The sequence below is a fragment of the Paroedura picta genome, chromosome 3 (assembly GCF_049243985.1).
Source record: "Paroedura picta isolate Pp20150507F chromosome 3, Ppicta_v3.0, whole genome shotgun sequence".
Classification (NCBI taxonomy): domain Eukaryota; kingdom Metazoa; phylum Chordata; class Lepidosauria; order Squamata; family Gekkonidae; genus Paroedura; species Paroedura picta.
The window spans coordinates 49,731,396-49,754,585 of record NC_135371.1 but is presented as its reverse complement, the minus strand read 5'-3'; positions in this window follow the sequence as shown (position 1 = coordinate 49,754,585).

Below are 23,190 nucleotides of genomic sequence, written 5' to 3'. Positions count from 1 at the left end.
TAAATATGCCAGTACTTAACAAAGAAGGGTTGTTCTCTCTGAAGAGGGTCCGGTTTAAAGGTAACTATTGCTATTGCAAAGCAGTAGAACAGTTGTGTAACCATCACTAAGCAAAGTGCATTGTCAGGAAAGAAGCAGGGAAAATACAATGAAAAGCAGAACTGTAATGCAAGGATAGGAAATGGCTTTGATAGCAGAATGTCATGGTTTTAAAAATGTGTTAGAAAATATACAGCAAGGTGTGTTTGTGGGGGGGGGGCTTTTTTTTACATTCAGATATCTTGAGACAAGGCCGTGATAGATCCCAAATCCTTGTAACTAGTAAAACACATGCTGTCATCCAGTATACAAGGCTCATTTTTCAACAAGACGTAACCTGTACCTTCTAAGCACTTGTATAGTTAATGAAGACTTCCACTCGTTGATGCTTCATTCAAATAACAGAGGTGCTGGGTGCATTTTAAGTTCTCCTCCCAAAACTCCAAAAGTGTCTAAGAGGTCCAGTCCCCTGGGGGGTTCAGGGGCCTCCATGTCCATGCCTTCAGCAGCTCCCTTGCCCATCATGTCCTTTTCTGTCCTGCTTCGGCTTGCAGATTTTGAGGAGGGAGGGGGTTTGCAGCACCTGGCTCCCCCTCTTCTTACTGGGTGTCACTTGTGCAGCCTAAGTGTTTCAAAACTGTGTTATTTCTCTTTTTATATTAAAAACACTCCCAGTCTTTGAACAATTATTAAACTTTATGATAGTAACTATTTTAATAAGTTCTCTCAGCCTTCTCTTATTCTGCTGAGGCCCAGTATGAGAAGAAACAGGAAGCGGGTATTACACTTGCCTAACTCCTGGCTCCCAGGAACTATAGCACAATGAGTTGCTCCATAATGCTACATTCCTTTTCTTTTAAAAGAACAAAAAGGTACCAAGTAATACATAATCTTTGAGGTCTCTTAATAACATGTCCACTTCAAGTGTATTTAGGTTTTGATGTGATCTCTGTCAAATGTCCTCCTGTTTTCCTAGAATTACAGAATTGGAACGAGTCATACAGGCCAACTAGTCCACACCCTGCTCAATGCAGGATCAGACTGAAGCATCCATGGTAAGTATCTGTCCAGCCATTGCTTGAAGACTTCCAGTGAGGGGGAGCTCACCACCTCCTTAGGCAGTCGATTCCACTGCTGAACTACTCTAACTGTAAAGGTTTTCCCCTGATATCTAGCCAGTACTGTTCTACATGTTGTTTAAACCCATGACTGCATGTCCTATCCTCTGCTGCCAACAGAAAACATTCCCACCATCCTCCAAGAGACAAATACTTAAAGAGGGCTATCATGTCCCCTCTCAACCTCCTCTTCTCCAGGCTGAACATTCCCGATTCTCTTAGGCTTTTCTCTCCCTCTCTGTCTCAGGACATGTCTTTGGTGCAACCTTGTTCTCTGTGTCGTTCAGTTGGACTGAAGAACTGAGCAGTGACTCATGAAAGCTCACTGTCACAAATTTTGTTAGTCTTTAAGGTACTAGTGGGCTCTTGCTCTTTACTCCTGCTGCAGAGAACATGACTACCCATCTTGATATGACATCTGGACTGTTCTTGATCTCTGTCCACAGGTGACTGAGACTCACATCCTATCCCCTGATGCTGATCTCTCACTGGTTGTTGCTGTGCCTCTTATCATAGTATGTGCTCTCATAACTGCTTATGTTGTTTTCCTTAGATGTCTTTAGTTCATCCCCAGTACTTGACCACTATCCAGTTGTACATGGTACGAGCATTGGTTTACTTGTTGTGTTGCTTATTTTTGTGCCAGATTATATCTTGTTTTGTTAATGGTTGAATTAGCACCGTGTTTCTTGGTTGTAGATCAGGAAGATCTCTGGCTGACTGATTGTAATACAGGGCCTCTCTTTGTTGATACTGCCTTCTCAATTCACCGAGAAATGTCCCAGTAAATTTTGGCTGTAGTAATCTACTACCTGTGGGTAAAAGGGTCTTGATTAATCTGTTCTTTAGCCATTTCATTTCCATGATCTAGGATAAGGTGACCAGATTGTCCCACTTTTGGAGGGACATCTGGGGGCACCTGGCAAATTGTACTTATGTTGAAATTAAATATATATATATATATTACAATACTATTTTTGCATTCTTTGAAACTTTTTGTTGCTCCATATAGACCAAATTTTTAATCAAGAACCCCCCTGGGTCAATGGTGTCCCGCTTTACCAATGTTAAAATCTGTTCACCTTAATCTAGGAGTGCTAGGTATGGTTTTGCCCCTGCAATTTTTCCTTTTCTTAAGAACTTCTTTATTGGTTTTTATCATTTGACATAACTTTGATGATGGCTAGGTGGTGATGTAATGTATCAAAATCTTAATCTTTATTGAATTTCTGGAATTCCTTCCCTACAAACTAGACACCATTGTCAGACCAGATTGTAGCTGGTATTCCATAGCGTAAAGTACACGTTTATCTTGCATATTATTTTTTTATTGAAATACCTGGTAAACAGTCCACTTCCCAAACTTTTGAAAAGTAATCTATGATAATAATCATATATTCCTTGTCTACCCATCTGAACAAATCTACTTTTGTCCATAGTCTCTCTGGAATGTCATGCTGTATTAATGTTTCTTTAGGCTTATGGTCCTCCTAATGCCTACATTTCTCCATTCCTGGCCAATAAATGGTTTCCCAGGCCCATCACAGACATCCTTCAATTCTCAGATGGGATGAGTATTTTTTGTGCATGTTTTCTGTCCTAAGATTTTCTGATATTACTGCTCATTCTCCTCTGAAGATGCCATTGTGAGTGCAAACCTTGTCTTGTATCTGAAAGAAAGGTCTTATCTCTTTTGGAACATGAACTCATCAAACTGCCTTATACTGAATCAGACCATTGGTCTTTCAAGGTCAGTATTGTATGATCAGACTGGCAGTGCCTCTCCAGGGTCTCAGGCTGAGGTCTTTCAGATCACCTACTGCCAAATCCTGTAATTGGAGATGCTGGGAAAGTGTTTTTTCCCTATGCAGTTCTTAGAGGAAGGGACCTTTGGGGACTCTCTTCAAATTGCTAGGCTGCAAATTACCCAGACAGAGCCTAATACTTTCTTTCTCTCTCAGCTTTCCAAATGTATTTCTCCTTCCAAATTGTTTCTGAAGGGAAAGACAGACAGATCAACATGCTTGTGAGGAGGAATATAAAAGGTTTGAATGAATATAAACTATAAATTCATCTACCCCCCCTTTTCAGATCTTCTGTAATTTAAATATCACTTTAGGTAACAAATTATATTCAGTGGCCTCCTCTCTCAATCATGCCAGTTAACAACTGGCAAATCTTTTTTACTTTCATATTAAGAACCAAAAATAATCTTACTTTCAGAAAATGGCTTCCTTTTTGATCCATTTGCTCCTGTGACTCTATAGAACCTGCACAATCCTTTCAAGAAGGATTGACTTCTATTTGCAGGGTGAGAGATTTCAGAGAGATTTAACTGACTTCCTGTAATGCTCAACTTTGTTTCATAACATCCAAGCTTAAAGTGCTTAATGAGTGTTTCCGACCAAAGGAATTTCCCAGACTTAAAGTAAGGAATATTGACTTCCGTGCACACCACAAGCACCAGGGTACTCAAGGATGTATGATGAAGTGATGGGCAGAGCATATTTAAAGAGTGTACCCATCCCCCCAACTTTTTACTCAAAGCCATGCCATTAAATCTCTTAGGAACTAAAAAGGTATTGCAGCTTCATTTACTGAGTAATCTAATATTAGATGGAGCAAAACTAGAACAAAGAAATATACCTTCAGCTATATGATGGAGAATGGTGTGAGCAAGGATGCTTTATCTGTTGACCTCCAGTATTTTTTCAAGGAAAGGGATATCAAAATGTTGAGCCTCTTGATATAGCCCTTTATATAAATCATACATCAAAACATACATTGCTTAGGGGATCACAGTTACAAATGTTAATCTGCATTAACTCCCACAGAAATGTGATTAGGCCTGGAGTGGACTGCAGGGTTAAAATGGTCTCAGAGCAAACTGAGCAGTCACTGTGGTGCTATCCATCTGAGAGCAGCTGCTGTGTTCAGAACTCGTCCCTGCCACTCAGCTCAGAGATGATAGTTGACTGTGGAGCCATTGTTACTATTTGTTCCTGCTAGCTGGGTTTGATTTAAATGGCCCTTATAGTGAGGTAGCTTCCTGGCCATTCCCCTTGTCCTCAGTTCTCTGTGATACCAATTTGGGATGCTTCTGGTAAAAGGAGTTTTCCCCCATCCCTTGTATTGCTATAATAATTGATTATTATTGTTGATGTTTACTTGATTCCCATCACAAATATAGTAAGGGTTATTCTTTTAAATATTTATTGGCCTGTCATGTTCCTAGCTTTAAAAGTATGTTCTTCATCATCTTTCGTACTCTTAGATGAAATCATTGTTTTTCCTCTTTCACTAAATTACAGCTTGCTCCAATGCATTTATTTCAGTGGAAGAGGCAGGTTAGGGCAATTTTTCTAGATTGTCCTTTCTCTCTGTGCTCCCACTGCCATGCCCCATGGCAAGGTCTTTCTGACTTCTCTACTCCCCAGGACTGGGTTGGGGGTGAAATCTCAGAGCCTTGGACTCCTAGTTGATCATTATTGGCCAATGATAGCAGTCCACGTAGTAATATTTGCAAACCGCGCCTACTCCTAAACCATTGATAGTACGAGGAAACCAGGCATCTATTTTATTCCTGCATACATTTCTCTTTCTTTCTGCTGTCCTGTGCTCTGCAAGATTTCAAATTTAGAACAATCTCAGTTACTGTTGAATCCGTGGGTTTGAAGGAAGCCTGGACCACTGGGAGTTCAATCAGGTCTTTATTAGGATCTCAGCATGATGTTACAAGAGGCAAAACTGAACTGAGAATTCCCAACTGATACAATCACAAACAATAGATCTTCCTACCAGTGCATGCTATTGGTCAATTTTGGTTTAAACTAACTGGCTCCTGCAAACTGGATCTAGCAGTGCATTGGTCAGTTATGTTGCCTGAACCAGTTACTCTGCCTATTAAACCTTCTCTGCCTCTATCATAATGTAATCTCACTCTTATCACTCCTTCTTAATAATAATCCCAGCAAAAACAACAATGGCAGGAAAGGTGGCAGCTGAAAGAGAAGTTTAATTTGGGTGCTAGGGAAAAGGAAAGGGCTTCTTGTTGCCAGTCTGACGAGTTGCTGAAAGCTTGAGCATTTGTAATGACTACATTAAATCCTTTAAAAGGCTTAATCAGACCCATGAGATGATAGATACCTAGTTATTAGGTCATGTTGAAGACATGTATGGAAATGCACATCATATAAACACTATTCATTTTAGGCTTAAGTTCATGTTATTAAATGTCACTAATGTTTGTCATTTTCAGTATTAAAATTCACACTTTGACATATTCAGATGTTTGGATGGAGGCAAATAGTGTGTTAAATGGTCAGCTGTTTATGATCAGAAGCTGAGAATGTCGGTGACTGAGAATTCTTGATTTTAAGTAACGATTCACAAATATTTCCCATTTTAGTGTTAAAGTTCCCAGGCTGACAGAATTTTAAGTTGGGGTAACATTCCAGCTGAATAGATAGACTGATGTTACCATTTTGAATTAATGAAGTTGAGAAGCTGGTTGGGAATATATGATGGACCATTTAACCTGTTATGCATATAACACAATCCTATTGAATGATAGATTCAGATGAGTAACTTGTGTTGGTCAGAAGCAGCAGAACAAAGATACCTGAAGAAGTATGCATCTGAAGATACCAGAAGAAGTAAGCCCGCAAATGAAAACTTATACCCAGATGAAAACTTTGTTGGCCTTAAAATGCCACTGGACTAATATATGAATGAGTGTATCTTATGTCTGATTCTGAGACAATGTAAATTATTGTAGAAATAACTGATAACTTCTGAAAGAAATGGTAACTAAACTTTGTTGCAAAAGTTTAATGCCTTACTTAAAAAAAACAACAACAGAAATATAGATTCCCATCAAAGATAAAACAAATAAATCAGGTTATTGGTATTTAATATTCAGAAAATTTCTTAGGTTAATTACTAACTCAGTTGTTTTATATCCTTAAAAATAGCATTCATCTAGCCCATTGCTACAATGAAAAAAAAACCCTTTGGCATCATTTTGAAGAATAGCTAAGCACATCGTTAAGCTAATGAGATTCATGTGCTCATATAGTAAATTTGAAGCAACCCATCTAAACATACTGAAAACCAAAGGGAAAAATGAATAGGCCATTTCAGGCATTCTTAAAATAATGTTAAAAATGCAACTGCTGATTATTTCTTGCATTTTTTCCTCGTGTAAATCACCTCTAAGTAAGGCATCTGGTGGGAGAGAACATCTTACTGCCTTTGAGCTCATTGTCAAAGTAATGAATCTAAATTGATTTCAGTAAAATACCTTCAGGCTGCCAGAATCACTTCAAATTGCAGGAAGAATGCTTGTCACAATGAGAGTAGAGTGCTGAAAAGGAAACGGAGCTGAATAGCTCCATTATGAAATCTGCATAAACCCACACGTTGAACTTTCATAACACATACAACTGGATATACTAGACATTTACATATTGCTCCACAAAAGATTAACCCCAAATTCTTGAATTTCATTTAGATGTCTATAAGACATTTTAACTGGATTATCTGTTTCAGTTCTTCCTTCCATGAAACAGTAGGAAAGCTGTCAAAAATGTCACAAACATAACCTCCAGCAGAACAAACTCCTGAGTCTAGTTTAAGAAAGACCAACATAATTTTATTCAAGATATAGACTTTTATGTGCATTTATACTTCTTCAGATTTTGTGAAACTGAGAACTCAGCTATAATTGCCCAGCTATAAATGTCTCTTGATTCTAGCGAGCCCTTTTTGGCAATTAACGCACCACCCTATCCCTTATGTAATTGGCTGAGGAAATTCTTTTTCACAGTATCCAAAGAAGTGTGCATGCACACAAAAGATTACACCTTGAATAAAGCTCTATTGGTCTTGAAGATGTCACTGAACTTGGTTCTGCTGCTTCAGACCAACATGGCTGTTTGGTGGGGATCATTCTCTCTAATAGACTTCCACTGATGCTTCAGAGAGTTGGCTCTGGGCAGCATCAGACAGGGTTTAAAGACTCTGCCAAAGGGTTAAAGCTGATCCTGGGGCTTAAAGACTCCGTCAAATGTTGACCTTCTCTCTAGCAGACCCCATCGGATGCTGCCCAGAATTAGCCCTTCACAGCATCAGAGGGGTCTTAAAGACCCTATCAAACAACAGAGGGGTCTTTCTAGCAAACTCTCTTCAGGATCAGCAATTCATCACCCAAATAAAGAGGAGAAAGGTGACTTGGCTTAATGATACCAGGAAACAAAACCTGAATCAGTGTTGATTCAGGGTTTTGTTTTGTTTTTTGTATTTTTAAACCACACATCACTTGTGAGCTTGTGAACCACATATCCCTTGTGAGCTCATACCCTACTGCAAACTTTGGTAGTCTTTAAGGTGCTACTTGGACTCTTTTCTGCTGCATATGACTAAGCTATTAGTTTAGTTGATACCAATGAAATCAGTATTTCAGTGTTAAATCAATAGGATTAATTGGCAGCAATTAAACTTGCCTTGCAAATGACTCAGGGGGTGCTTACCACCATGTGCTCCTATTCCAGTATATATTGGAGAGCATAATGTAGGAGACTAGAATTTTTCATGTGGTAGAAATTGCCCACAAGTCATAGCTGATTTGTCGTGACCCCATTGGATTTTCAAGGCAAGAGACATTTAGAGGTGATTCATCATTGCCTGCCTTCAAGGCATTGCCCTGGTATTTCTTGGATGTCTCCCATCCAGATACAAGCCAGGACTGACCCTGCTTAGCTTCCGGGATCTGATGAGATCCAGCTAGGCTGGTTAGGATTTTTCCTAGACTATACTAAACATTTGGCTGCTCTATGTTTTGATAGAGAATTCCTTTATCTTTTCTTCTTCATTTTATTCTATGAAAAAATTATATTGAAAAAATCAGCATCTCTTTCAGTGTGACCTGCCCTGCCAACCTTTCAGTATTTGCATACCATGAAGCAGATTCTCTCCTTTCTTTATCTAGCCATATTGTGGCTTCAGATGACTTCAGTTTTCTCAGATTTCTCCAGTCAGGGGCTGGAGTCTATGTGTATGTGTGTGCCCGTGTGTGTGGGAGCTTGCTTTCCAGCTCCTCATTTCTCATCATACAGGAAGAGATTATTACTTCACCCTGTTTCTCTCTCTCTCTAGACCAGGGGTAGTCAAACTGCGGCCCTCCAGATGTCCATTGACTACAATTCCCAGGAGCACCCTGCCAGCATTCGCTGGCAGTGGGCTCCTGGGAATTGTAGTCCATGGACATCTGGAGGGCCGCAGTTTGACTACCCCTGCTCTAGACCTTCCTCCTTAGTTGCCTCTGGGCAGGCCTTATAAGGGAATTCATGGGTCAGAATTTCCTTGGGCTCCCAACAATGGATCCCAAGCATTGAGTGACTAGCCTCCTGGCTAATGGGCTTCCATCCTTCCTTCCTTCGTCACTAAAGGCCTCTCCTAACCCCTCCTCCTAAGGGCTAGGGTCCATCCCATATTTCTCCAGTCTGTTTCTGGCATGCTTGGGCCTTCTTCTTGCTCTGTCTCCCTGCCCCACATAAGTTGCCCTTCCTACCCCCCTGCTGGTGTTGCTTTACCTTCCCCTCCCTGCTTAGTCTCTGGCAATCAAGGATGGTTGCTTGAGATCTGGAAATGGCATAGTCTCCATACAAATTGCACATCAAATCCCTATCACTCAGAAATGTCTCTCAATAGAAGTACTCTCCTTTGAGAATTCTAGTGCAGTGTAAATTCATTAAATGGAAATCTCATCTATGCACAAATTAAATGGAATCTCTGTTTCTATTACATTTTTTAAAAATGCAATCTACTCATAGTTAAGTTTAAATGTTTTTCAGTCTTCTGAAATGCATTAATTGCGGCCAAACTATTTGCCAAACTATTAGAATTCTTGTAACTTTTTCATGCTTTGCAATACGATAAAGGTCATGATAAAGGCCAGCATGCAATGTGCTTTGTTTCACAATTAATTCTGCTCTTTGACTTGCATTCTGAGAACATTTCTTATATTGTGCTCTTTCCTTCCTGCTCCTCCCCCCAATCCAGGGATTCTTGAAACATGAGCATAGCTCCAAGATCTAGAAAAAGACAAACTAGGGGCAGCATTCCTTATATTTTTCATGTAGAATATGATATCTTGATATGGTGTATTAATAGAGCTGGAATAATCTGCAATCCATGATTTTTGGAGGCCATTAATTGAAAAGTATATTCCCATTCCTTCTTTAAAATCCATGTTGAATCAGTAACCTTCAACCCTTTCAGGTGCACTATCAACCTTCAACTCAGCCTATATCATAAGCTCTATCTTTTGTGTGTGTGTCTTTTGCCTTCCCTCCATGCCTCTCCTCATTAACTGTAAAGCCTAAACTAACAACAGCAAAATAATCTTTCACTGAATGCCGGTGTGATGCCCAGTATGGTTTCTATGTTTTTTTTTTTTTGTTTTTTTATGAGGATTCTATGCAGGATTCTGTACAAAGGATTCTGTGTGAAGGAGCTTCCCAAGAAGACAGATTTCTCCAGCAAATCAAACTGTGGAGAGGTTAATATATTAAAACAGAATGTAGCCATTTCCTTTTGACAAAGGGATCTACATTTTTTTCCAGTGGTAGATAGGAAAGGGTGATGACATGGTACATTCAACTACCAAGCAAAGATTTCTACAGTAAGGCCTCTTGATGGTGGATCTCACTTTGAAACTATGAAACTCGCTTTGATAAAAATCAACCAATGGTCCTTTATCTTTGAACTTTCTCACGTTTTATGTTGAAAATACTCATAGTTCTTCTCAAGGCTGTGGTCACTCTGGGAGTGTAGGCCAAGCTAGGATCAAAAACACAGGAGTGTATGAGGGAATTAATTTCTGCTGTAATGTGACTCATTTGGATTTAGAGTGACAAAGATATAGGTCCCAACTTTCCAGTTGGGAGTCCAAGGGAAGAATGTGTACAGACAGGTATTACCAATATGCCTGTAAGATTCAAGGGGTCTTGAAATGTGAATTCTAATAACAGAACCTAGGTGCTGCTCTAGCATCCTGCTAGAGCAGAAAGATGCTGACTTTGTTGCCTGTTGAGCTGCAGTACTATAGGACACCATAGCAGGATCAGGCAACACAAAGGGCCTATAGAAATTTTCCTGCACACTCTGAACTACTTTTGGACTACTTTGCTTGCTTCCAAACCTCCAGTTGTCACATTTGTTTGTGCAACTCCTGGCTTCTGACTAAAAGCTAGATATGGTGTATTGGTTGGTGTTTTAAATGTGTGCTGGGAAATCGTGGGCCAAAATCACCACACTGCCATTTTGCAGGTCTCTGTCAGCAACAAACTGCAACTTATCAGTTGCCCCCAAAGAGAAAATTAATGGGCCAGATCGCCATAAAGATTCCAATTATGGCAGCGCTTTTAATGAAGCTATAAAACACAGACCCCCATTTTCTGTAGCACCATTAATCAGAAAATGGAATATTCTCCTCCTCCTTCCCACTCCTTCTTGCACAACTGCTTACACTTATGCTTTGGCCCTTCACTGGAATATCCAGCCAAATTTCAGAAAGCAAAATTACAGACAGCTGCAAAGATCGCCCGGTCTCAAAGTCTGTTTTGTGAGGGTCATCTACCCCCTTTTACAGAAATTTGAGAAGGCCATTCTGGGATGTGTTTCGGCACACTTGGCTTTTAAGTCAGATCCAACCCAGAAACCTAATAGCAACAGTCTGTACTTCCTTATGTGGTCAAGCATAAGTATCAGCACCAGAAAATGCATTTTCATATGGACTGCTAGTACAACACTTTCAGATTCAAAGGTTATTCTCAGAGAGATGAAGAGAAAGAATCAGGAACCTCCTAACTTTGAGTCAGACCAGGTTTTCTTCAAAGATGATACTACATTCCAAGGTTGAAGACCATGACAATAATCCTCCCACACACCTGAGGCATTGGATCACCGAAGATAGCCCTCTTCTCCTGCTTCCTATGTGGTGCTCTTTCCACAGCATCCACTTTGTTTGGCTTACTTCAAACTGAGCTCTAAGCATGCACCAAATAGGCAACAATTTTTCTGTAGGAAGTCCTTTGAAATCTCTCTTTATGTGAGAGATTGTGGGCATTTCATAAACTTGGTGGAATGAGGATAATTAGTGGGATACAATGATTCCTGGATATAAATTATATCAGAAGGACAGAGAGGGAAGGGTCAGATGTGAAGTGGCTCTGTATGTCACAGTGGGTGTACAGTCCAGTAAACTGAGAATATAAGAGAAGTAGATTTGCTTACAGAAACATTATGGATAGAAATAGTGTGCCCCAAAAGAAGATTAACTCCGCGAGTTTTTTATTGCCCACCAGATCAAATGTTAGAAGATGATTTAAAAGCAGAAGAAGGAAAGCAGCTAGACAAAATAACTGTATCATAATAGGTAATTTTAACTACCTATACATTGGTTGAGTCAATATGTATTCAAGTCAGGAGAAAGAGACTGGGTTTCTAGATGTTTTCAATGTTTCTGCCAGGAAGCAGATGTCATAGGACCTACCAGGTAGAATTCAATCCTGGACTTGGTCCTAAAATGGATGGCCTCCAGAGACAGCTGGATCAACGCAGGCCAGCACTGCTTGTAATGCTAGAACTCATGGCAATGTTTGATATAATTGAACATGAGCTTTTAGATTGCCACCTCACCAACACTGGGATACAGGGGATGGATCTACAGTGGCCAAACTGCTTTCTCTGGGGTCACAGACAGAGGGCAGCCATTCGGGAGCAGTAGTCACATCAATGTCATCTTCAGTGTGGAGTGCCACAAGGTGCAATTCTCTCTCTAACTTTGTTTAACAACTTCATGCACCCTCTCACCCATCTGATCCAGAGGTTCAGGCTGGGTTGTCTTTAGTATGCAGATGACACCCAGCTCTACTTCCTGATGGATAGCTGCCAGATGCTTGGAAGCAGTGACGGGATAGAAATCTTGTGGCTAGGTAAAAAAGGGCCAAGTAAGGAAGCATGCCTACCCTGTCTGGACAGGGTCTAACAATTTGTTGCCTTCTTGATGCCTCCTTCTCTATGGAGGGTCTGGTTTCGAGAGTAGTGTAGTGCCCTACCAGGCCCCAGAATACCCAGCCACAGTCATCCACATGATGGTCACCTCTATATTGGATTTCTGTAACACACTGTATCTGGGCCTGCCCTTATCCTTGCTCTGGAAATTGCAACTGGTCCAGAATGCAGCGGCCAGGGTCCTTATGGGCACACCCTGGAGAATACACATTTAACCTGTGCTCCAGTAGCTGCACTGGCTCCCAGTTGAATTACAGATCAAGTTTAAGGTACTGGTGCTTACCCAAAAGGCATTCGTGGTCCATGTCCTGCATATCTGAGAGACCGCCTCTCTATCTATACCTCACAGAGAATGCTTTGTTCTATGAATACCAACCAGTTGGTGGTCACTAGCTCCAAAGAGGTATGTTTGGCCTCAGCCAGGGGCACGGCATTTTTGTCTGGTGGAATGAGTTCCTGGAACACATCTAACCTCTTTCAGAACAAGCATAGTTCTTCTGAGCTTGTAAAATAGAGCTCTTCCACAGGCTTTTGTTGGGTCCAAAGGTACTTCATGGCCCTACCGATCCACCTACTACCTACTGATACTGAGTAGAAGAAGCTCCAAATCACTGCCAGAATTATGCTTGCTCTGAGGGATGAGACGCCACTGCTGATTTTAACCTGTTTTGCCACTGATTTTTAAAATTAATTTAAGTTTAAATTTTATTCATTTTAAGTTCTATATTTAAACTTTATGTTGTATACCATCCTGAGCCAGTCTCCTGGATAGGGTGGTATAGAAATAAATAAATCAAATAAATAAATAATGCTCAAGACCTGGTGAGAAATGTAAATGTGATAGCATCAGCGGCCATTCCAGCCCAAAGCCGCCAGCACTGTGGCGCGGGGTGGGAGGGCCAGTGCCGGTGCTGGCCCACCAATCAGTGCATGCATGCAGGTGCTGTGTGCAGCACTGACTGATGTGCTGGCACTGAGCCACCCCTCTCCCCCCCCCTCGTGCTGCCATGCTGGCTGCTTTGGGCTGGAACGGCTGCTTTGGCATCCAAAACATACAACCCTAATAGTGACCATAATGTTTCATATAGCTAGAAAGTTGTCTCCAAAGACTAACACAAACACATTTAAAATTAGAAGGGGTAACTTCTCTCAGATCAGAGGAACTGAGAAGAAGAAATTGAAAGAAAAGCTGAGGATCCCTTTGGGAAGCTTGGGGACTATTTAAAATTGCTATTCTGAAATCTCAGTGTATTGTGCAGGTTAGGAAATGTACAGATAGGCATAAAAAAGGTCTGCATGGTTAACAAACAAAGGAATGGAAGCAGTAAAAGGTAAGAAGGATTCCTTGAAGTGGTGGCTGGTTAGTTTGAGTGAGGTACATAAAAGGGAGTGCAGGCTTTGGCAAATAGACCACAAGTTATCAGACAAATAAAAAGGGACTACAAATATAGAAATATTTCTACAAATAGCAACCAAGGAGGCAGTGGGGCCACTGGATGCCCAAGGGGCAAAAGGATTATTTAAAGGTTAATAGAGAAATAGCAGAGAAGCCATTTAGGAAGAACCAACATGGATTCTGTGAGAAGGTCTTATCTCACAAACCTTTTTGTGTTCTTTGATGGGTAAACAACATATGGTCAAGGGTGACCCAGTAGATGTTGTTTACCTAGACTTCCAGAAAGCTTTTGATAAAGATCCTCAGTAGTCAGTGGTTATGGGATTAGAGAACAAGTCTTTTTGTGGATAAAAAACGGATTAATTGACAGGAATCAGAGAGTGAGTATAAATAGGCAGTTTTCACAGTGGAAGATGGCAAGCAGTGGGGTACCTGAGGGCTCAGTTCTAAGTACAGTTCTTTTAAACTTGTCCGTTAATGATTTGGAGTTGAGAATAAGCAATGAAGTGACTAAGTTTGTAGATGACACTAAGTTGTTCAGGACTGTGAGAACTGGGGAGGATTCTGAGGCACTCCAGAAGGATCTGTCCAGGTTGGGCAAGTGAACATTACTGTGGCAAATGAGGTTCAATGTAGGCAAGTGCAAAGTAATGTACATTGGAGCTAAAAATCCTAATTATAAATATACGTTGGTGGGGCCTGAACTGGCGGGAGAGAGATGGTAGATAATTCAATGAAAATTCATTGACTCAGTGTACAACTAGGATAAAAAAATAAAATGTTATGCTGGGAGTTATTAGGAAGGGAACTGAAAACAAACTAGCCAGTATTATAACGTTGCTGTATAAACCTATGGTGTATTCTAATTTGGAATATTGTGTCCACCTCACCTCAAAAAAAGGTATTCTGACATTGGAAATGGTGCAGAAAGGGGCTCCTAAAATGAATATGAGGATGGAACACCTTCCTTCTAAAGTCAGGTTAAAGAGTTTAAGGCTCTTTAGTTTGGAGAAATGACAATTGAGGGATGACATGACAGGGGTGTACACAATTATGCATGGGATAGAGAAGGCACAGCAAGAAATACTTTTTTCCCTTTCTCACAATACAATAACTTGTGCGCACTCAATGAAATTAGTGAGCAGTACTGATAAAAGGAAGTATTTCTTCACCCAAAGAGTCATTAACATGTGGCATTCACTGCTGCAAAAGTGGTGGCATATGAAGCAAAGATCCATAGGTGGCTATTAGCTACCATGTATAGATGGAACCTTATTTTTGGGGCACTGATGCTCTATATTCTTGGTGCTTTAGAGGCAATGGTGGGAGGCTTCTGAAGCTCTGCCCCCATTGGTGGCACCTGAGTTTTGGCCAATGTGATTGATTATGCATGGGCAGGAAAGGGGGGGGGGGTAGCACCTGCATGACAGCTGGGCTAATCCCCACTTATGCATGACATCAGCGCTGCCCCAGCCCCCTCCTGGCCCTGGCCCACATTAGAGCCTTTGATGGCCTGCAGCAAGTAAATGCTGATTTTCTGGGCCAGACTCATGCACAAAAGAAGAGCCAGGCCTGGAATGCCTCCCCGGGGAATGAAAATGCACCACTTGGCTCTGCGGTGCTTCACAGTACCATAGGGTTAAATGGTTTTTTTTTGTTACTTTGCAGGAAGGTGGGATTGCATTCTCATGCAATCTCACCTTCCTGCCAAAAACCTGCTGCCCCCCTGATGAAACCTTTATGCCATGGCTCTGTTTCCCAGGGGGACACATTTTGGTGGTGGAGCTCCATAACCAAATTGTGTCCCCCGTGGGGATGCAGAAAGTGGCAGGCCAGCTCCACTGCTGAAATGCATTTCCCATGGGGACACAAGAAACACTGGAGCATCTTGCTCCAGTGCAACACATCGGCAGTCGCCTGGTGTGGCCGCTGCTGTTTATAATTGGTGTGTGTGACACAGAGTGTTGGACTGGATCAGCCATTGGCCTGATTCAACATGGCAGTTTACATTAAAAAGATAAAACAACATAAAAAACCCCCCAGTAAGATCAATCAATGGCGGCAACAATCCGTAGACTACTTTCCCCAATGCAAACCCTCAGACCTTCTGGACAGCCATTGCTGTTGCGCTGATAGGTGTCCACAGGCAATATTTGACTTGGAAGGGCTACAGATACAAGAGGTATAAAGAGGATTTAAATATACTGGATTTAAATGAAGAGATTTAAGGTAAGGTTGCACCAGCAAGCTGGAATTCCATTTTTGTTGTTTCAGGGCACCTATGAAAACACTTTTTCTTCCAACTAGTGGTCAGTCTTTTTAAATGTCATTACATCTTGCCAATACATGATTTCCCTTCATAAAAAGGCTAAGATCATCAGAGGGATTTGTATTTAGAATGTTGATCAGCCATTATTAAGCCTCAGTAGTGTTAAGGTTTCTGCCTTCATTTAAAGAGTAAACATTGAACTGGATAACAGAAGATTCTGGAATCAGATGCCGTATACACAAGATAACCTTGTTAAGTAATAGGAATGTTACTGGAAAATAGTTTCTTCAGAAGTATTCAAGATTCATAGCACATGTCATTCCTTCCAGAACTCACTTGGTCAAAATTTGGAATCACAAATACAATGCAAGTATCCATCTATACATTAGGTCTTAACCAAATCCCTGAGCAACTGTACCAAATAAAATATTTGTAATTTTGGAGGCACATGTTTAAATCATGAGCTTCTAAGAATTCTTAATTAATACTAGTAGTATATTTCCTAAGCCACATCTATGTTTTATATCAATAGCCAAGTAGCAAATAGATTCTTTTTCTGAAATGTATTATTAAACATTAGCTGATATTGTTGCTAATTATTAAGGTTCCAGAGTGCAAATATAAGACAAAAATTAGGCTTATCCTGTTATCCTTTCTAAAAGATTGTACTGTTGCCAGAATAGTCCAATTTTTCCTTTCCTGTAATAGGACAAAATGTTGGATATGACTGTAGCCAAACTATTTACAACCAACCATTTACATGTGGGGGAAATGGTGGGGCTTATTTTCCCTCCCAAGGAAGCAATAACTTAGCATAAAGGGTTTGGCTGAGTTTATCTTTTGGAAAAAGAAACCTCTCTGCTATTGTGGGCTTCTTAAAAAAGGGTTTTAAGAACAAAAGAACCCCCAAGAGTTTGATCACTAAAGATAAAAGCAACCAAATTTTACCTAGAAATGAGAGTTTTGTTCCATTTCCTTGGGAAAGGGAAATGCCTGTGCCGTTTCTGGTTCACCTAAGATGGGCCACTGTTTTGCTTTGTCCTGGGATCATTTCTTCTAGTTCTTGCCTTTCCCATATGCCTCAGCTCCCTGGAATGTCTGGGAAGGTACCTGCCCATGAAGAGTGAAGGTGGTGGTAAGGCTAAGGGTCTAATATACGCCAAGGGGGCATTTGTCCTGCTGCTTTGGCACTTCTAATTCATTTTGAGTGGATAAGTAGGACTACAGGTGCTTTACTGCTTTGAGAAGCAAAAAGTGCAATGATGCAGCTGTTAAATGCACCTGAGCACCTTTGGTGCCAGGGCCCTTTGCCACTGCTGCACCTGAGACAGAGCTTGCACCACCCCTCCCCAAATCAGGTACAATATCCTACAGGTATACAGGAAGGGAAAAGGCATGTTTGTTATAAAATAGTCAAAGGCACAAGAAGATAAGTTTAATGCATGGCTAATAACTTAAAGCTAATATAGATGTCCCTTGACTGAAGTTACCAGTAAGGCAAGGAGTCTGCCCTTCAGTTAATTCAAAAGGACCGTGGAGGTCATCACACTCTCAAATGATGACATTGCAGTTGATATTCCATAAAAATCTTCTATATGGTTGCAATAAATTTTTTTTATTTCTGAACCTCAATGAAACAGTTTTTTGCCTCAAATCTCAGTGTACTGAAGCAGGCCCTTTGTAATACTTTATTTTTGGCTTTCCTATACCAAAGATATGCAGCAAATATAGTGGGCTTGCTTTTTGTTTTGTTATTATTTTGCACTGGCACATAAATAAATACATCTTCCTGCAAATTGTAAAAGTCATTATTAGGACATAAAAAGGAAGATCATTTGGCTGTTATTCCTGACTTCACTTCACTGACCTAATTTACAGATGCTTTTTTCCCCTGTGAGGAGGCATTTGGTTACAAAGAAAGGAGTAGAAATTCCCAGGCAGGGTTGCTGGAGAAATCAAACTGTAACTAACATCTGACCATTTGGATCAGTGTCAGCTTTAAGCTGTCTGCCCCCTAATGAGCTGCCCCCTCTCAACTTGACATCTGACATGTGTACCCCATTCCATACAAACCTTTTCCTTGAAAGCAAGTTCACAGATGCTAAGTATTAGGCAAGCTACCTGCAGATGGATCATGAAGCATCAGCAGATGCGATTAAGGAAGTGAAAGGGAGACTACTGACCTTATAAGAACCATTACCTCAGCAGGATGAGTGCTTTTAAACTTCACAATAAACTCTTTTCCTGACATCAAACAGATAGTATGACAAATGGAATTCCATACTTAGTTTCAGTGAAATCATTGCTTAGACATCTGCCCTGTGGAACGGTGCTCACGTAACCAACAGTGTGTTCTACAAAGCCAAAGGGGTGGGGGGAGGGGACTCAGAGCTGCCTAACTCTAGACTGTTTATATTCTAACCCTGAGAAATTAAAATGGCTGTTCTTTGAGAGTTATCCACAGGAAGCAATAGTACAAGAAACTTTACGAGAATTTTCAAGTAGCTGCTATGGTGGAGAAGGGGCTCAGAAATTATTCTTCCAGGCTTTGTGTCAGATTTTTGTGTAATTGGTTTTTTTTTAAGGGAATTAGCTATAAATTTGAATGTAAAGATTTGGATTCAAGTGATCTGGCAACTGCTGAAATTGAGTGAGATGGTAAATTTGAGGGCAGTAAACAGAAAGCTTGTTTTTATACATCTTGTCAACTTTTCTACCTTAAAGGCAGCAAAAACAGATTTGTCATTTGAATGTGTTTAATTGCTATTCTCTGTCTCAAAAAAAAAGGTGATAGATGATTTAATTCACATTTATTACATTCTTTCTCCTGTATTTTTCTTTCTTTAACATTTTGGGATTTGTATTATGGGGAGGGTTTTTTGGATTATGTAAATGTTTAAACTTAAAAAGAAAAGCAAGATACATTAATGAACAATCAAATAGCAGATTTGGTTACTGTGATTATGGCTTTAATTTCAGAGAAGTAGCTGTGTTAGTCTACAGTAACAGAACAAATTTTCAAGTCCACTTGTGGCTGAAAGAGCAACATTTTTTTCCAGGGCCTAAGCTTTTGTTTATGAAAACTCACTTCATCAGATACCTGCTCCAGATTTTGGAGCAAGATGACTTAGGGTCATTTAGAATAATAGAATCTCACATAGAATTTCACATGTTAATCAGCACCAAACACAGATTTGTCACTAAGGGTCAAACTCAAAGACACACAGGCCACAGATCTCTAAGTTCCGCAGGACCTGCAAGATGGAGCTCTTCCACCAGATATTTGGTTGAGGGTGGGTGGTGGAACATTGATTGCGCTCCCCCCTCAAACCAACCCACCTTTGGAGGGAGGTGGCATTTCCAGCCATTGCATGGCGCTAGGTGGGTGGGGTGGGGTTGTTCGTCCTGCTTTTCAAACTGTGTTCCTATTTGCAGTAAACCACCCCGAGCCAGCCTACTGGGAAAGGCGGTATATGAGCCCAATAACAAACAAGCAAGCAAGGATTTTAAAGGAAAATTTCAGATGTGTGCAGCCCCAGCTTGCAGGGTGGTAAGAGGATATATTTCACCTATTCTTGCATATTCTCACAGATGTAGTCTCACATAAAGTACCGTCTTATTGACCTTTAAAGGAAAAAAGTGCAGGCATTCATCTCTGGTCTTCCAAGGCTGCTGGGAATGTGAGAGGAAGGAAGCCATTGCCATAGAGGAAGCCACTTAGGGGTGGAATGATTAAAATCTCTTCACCTAGCTCAGGGGTGGCCAAACTGTGGCTCTCCAGATGTCCATGGATATCTGGAGACTCACAGTTTGGCCACCCCTACTAGGTGGTCCACATCTGAAACTGGACCATATGCAACAAAGACAATGTTTTTTTAAATGCTGGAAATATCTTATTGTACATGTTCCGATATTTCATGTGTAGCTCAGCAAAGTGTTTTAGCCAACCATATCTCTCTGGTGAGTGTATGATACCGATGTTTTCAAGTATTACCTTGTTACATGCATATGGTACATTTTTAGATAATATTCTTTAAAAAATATAATGCATAGGAAGTTTAAAAGAGAATACATGAGACACAAACAGTGCAATTGCAAGCAGAGTTTACACACTTTTAAGCCTTAGAAAGCTTAGCATAATATAACTGATTAGGACTGCCCTACAAATTCCATGAAGATGTATTCAGGTGAAGCTGTGGAAATTAGATACCAATGGCAGCTATCTGGATATTCAGCATTAGAGGAGACTTTTGGGGAGATACCTTCAGTTCAGCTCCAGGATGTGTCTTGGATCCTCTACTCCTGACATAGGGACTGCATCTGTTTTGAAGAAGCGATGTAGTCATGGGATTTTATGCCGATTAATGAGAATGGCTTGTGAACTGTAGGAACAGCAATTTTACCCACTGGACCGCCCTGCTTGCCATTCAGAGCTGCAGTGGAAGGAGAAGGACAAAGAGCGGCCAGTGGAGCCAGAGACAGTGCGTGGCAGGGGATCAGCTGACTGAAATGCACTACATGAATGTTTCAATGCCCTCAAGCTGTAAAAGCATCTGATACCATTTCTGTGGTTCCCTTAGACCGTTTATGCACTGGAGGTTTCATGCCGGGCTGCAGGCTGGAGTTTTAGTCGTGGCAGGTTGCCCCACCTCTTCCTACACCCACATGAGGGAGCATTTGGCCTGATGCACCTCATCCACCCCCGATCTGTGCTCCTGCACGGGAGGTGGGGCAGTGAAGTTCCCAGTGCATAAACGGTCATAGTGAAGATGCACATAATTTCAAGACTGAGGTTTTCATCCTGTGTGGAAAACAAAGGAAAAAGTGATCTAATTTTGTTTTGAAAATTGTTAAAAGTTATATTTTCTGCAGTCTGTTACTAACATGTTAGAATGATTCCAAATTCCTTTCTTTCCAGCTGCTACATAAATTGGTCAGGATAGCCTGTAATCTTGATTTCCTATGGTCCTACTGTTTCTTTTCTGTATTATGTCAACAGTTCCTGTCTTGATTGGCTGTCAGCAACATCTAAAGATGCACCATAAACTACTGATCCACCCAAGATAAATGCCATTTGACCTTTGTTTGTGTTGCTTTGTAAACAGAACACCAGCTGAAGCCCTCTGAGATTGGAGTCTTCTTAATGTGTTCTCCTCCCCCCACCCCTCCAACTTTACTCCTTTGTATCTCAGGCAACTTCATTCAAAACGTTTTTTCCCTCACAGAGAGATAATTCCCTCATAGTATCAAGCGTCATTGTTTCTTCTCTTTAAAATTATAGTTACTCAGCCCTTTCGTTCAATTACAAAAGCCACACTCAAAAACTGATAATCGGCATGATCAGAAAGAAATTTACATGGCCATTTAATTCTTCTCAGTATAACACTTTAAAAATTAACTTTGACAGCACTGGGAAAAGGGTATAATATTATTGAAATATGGAAACTCTTACATCCCTGGTCTTTCATAATTGTATGCACATTTTGCCTATGAGCTCAGCAGTTACTGGGGCCAGGTTTACCAATCGAAAGCATTTGGGAAGGCTGAGGTCATTAGAAAGTCTGTCAATAATGTGAGCTACTGGGCATTTTTCAAAATAGAACCAGAGTCTTTAAGGAGGCACCTTAAAGATAAGCAAAATTTATTTGAGCAAAAGTTCCATGAGTCAGAGGCCAAGTTCATTTTATCAAAGGCACTGGGATTTACACTCATTCAGCCCATGCTGGTTTAAAAACAAGAGCTAATGAAAAAGTAATTTATTTGAGTAAATAGGTGAGAGCCACTCTCCACTGTTGTTAGATACACACAGTAGGATTAACATAAAATTTAGTGCAATTTAAATAGATATCATAGGAAGTTACAGAGGGGTATACAAGATATTAACACTTTGAGTGAGTAAACTCTCTTCTAAAGGATTCCAGGTTCCTATTTAGATGGGGAAATTCAGAAATTTTGTGCTGGATTCTTCTCTGGAAGTTCCTTTGCCTGAGAACAATATATTTTCAATTAGGACAGGCTCTTTCAACCAGGGTTTCATGAATTTTTGTCTAAATTTGAGGTTTGTCTAAATTTGAGGAAGAACTTCCTGATGGTGAGATGATGAAGAAGAAGAGTTGGTTCTTATTTGCCACTTTTCTCTACCCAAAGTGGTTTACATTCACCTTCCCTTTCCTCTTCCCACACTGAGAGGCTGAGAGAGCCCTGATATTACTGCTTGGTCAGAACAGCTTTATCAGTGCTGTGGGGAGCCCAAGGTCACCCAGCTGGCTGCATATGGGGTAGAAGCGAGGAATTAAATCTGGCTTTCCAGATTAGAAGTCCACACTCCTAACCAATACACCAATCTGTGCTTGACACTAGACCAGTTTTCCCCAAAAGTTGGTAGATTCTCCATTGCTGGAAGTTTTAAAGTATTGATTGAGAACCTGTTTTGAGGATATTACAGTTGTACTTCCTATACTGGCAGGAGATTGGAATAGGTGAGCTTGGTGGTCCCTTTTAACCCTGAGATTAAATTAAAAAAATAAGGCAACATTTGCCACATATAAGTGAGCAGCAGCAGAGTGTATAAAGAAGGCCCTTTCTTTTTTGCTTGCCTTTCTGGCTCATCAGCTACCTTACCCCTCTTTCAGCATGTGGCTACAATGCAAAAGAGAAGGGGAGAGACTATGAGGCAATAACCATTGGCCCAGTTTTGTCACTTTGTGTTTATCATCAGATTGAAGTTTTCAATTTATTGTAAACCACCCAGCACCTTTTCAGATAGAAAGGTAGTGTAAAAATGAAAAAGAAAAGTGTCCTAACTAAATTATTCTGCTTGCTTGAAGAATGGCTGGATATATTAGAGCAGGCATTATGCAATCTGTTCCCTGCAGTGATTCAAAGATATGCCTTTCCCAACAGTAGTTCAAGCTACAGGGCTTCATTTTTGTTTGCCTGACAAACCTTGCAAATGATTGCTGTGGATTGCTGAAATAACTCATTTCTGGGTCCTAAGAATGTCTTTGCTTGAAAAAAAAGTTGTTAAAATAGCCAGGATCATATTACATCCTTGCAGCAGTCCTGTTGTTGGTTAGGCTGAGCACCAGTGGCCCATTCTAGGTCACTAGAGCCCCCTGAAGCCCAGTTCTAGCATTCAACCCCCCCCCCCCCCGCAGTGGTATTAGAGGTCTGAAATTGCTGGGGATGTGTTCTGATTTGCCAATGGGCCTGGCTTTTTGTCAAATTTATCTATGAAGGCCAGAGGTTAGTTTCTGTGTTGTATTCGCTCTCCCTTTATCGTACTGTTTTGA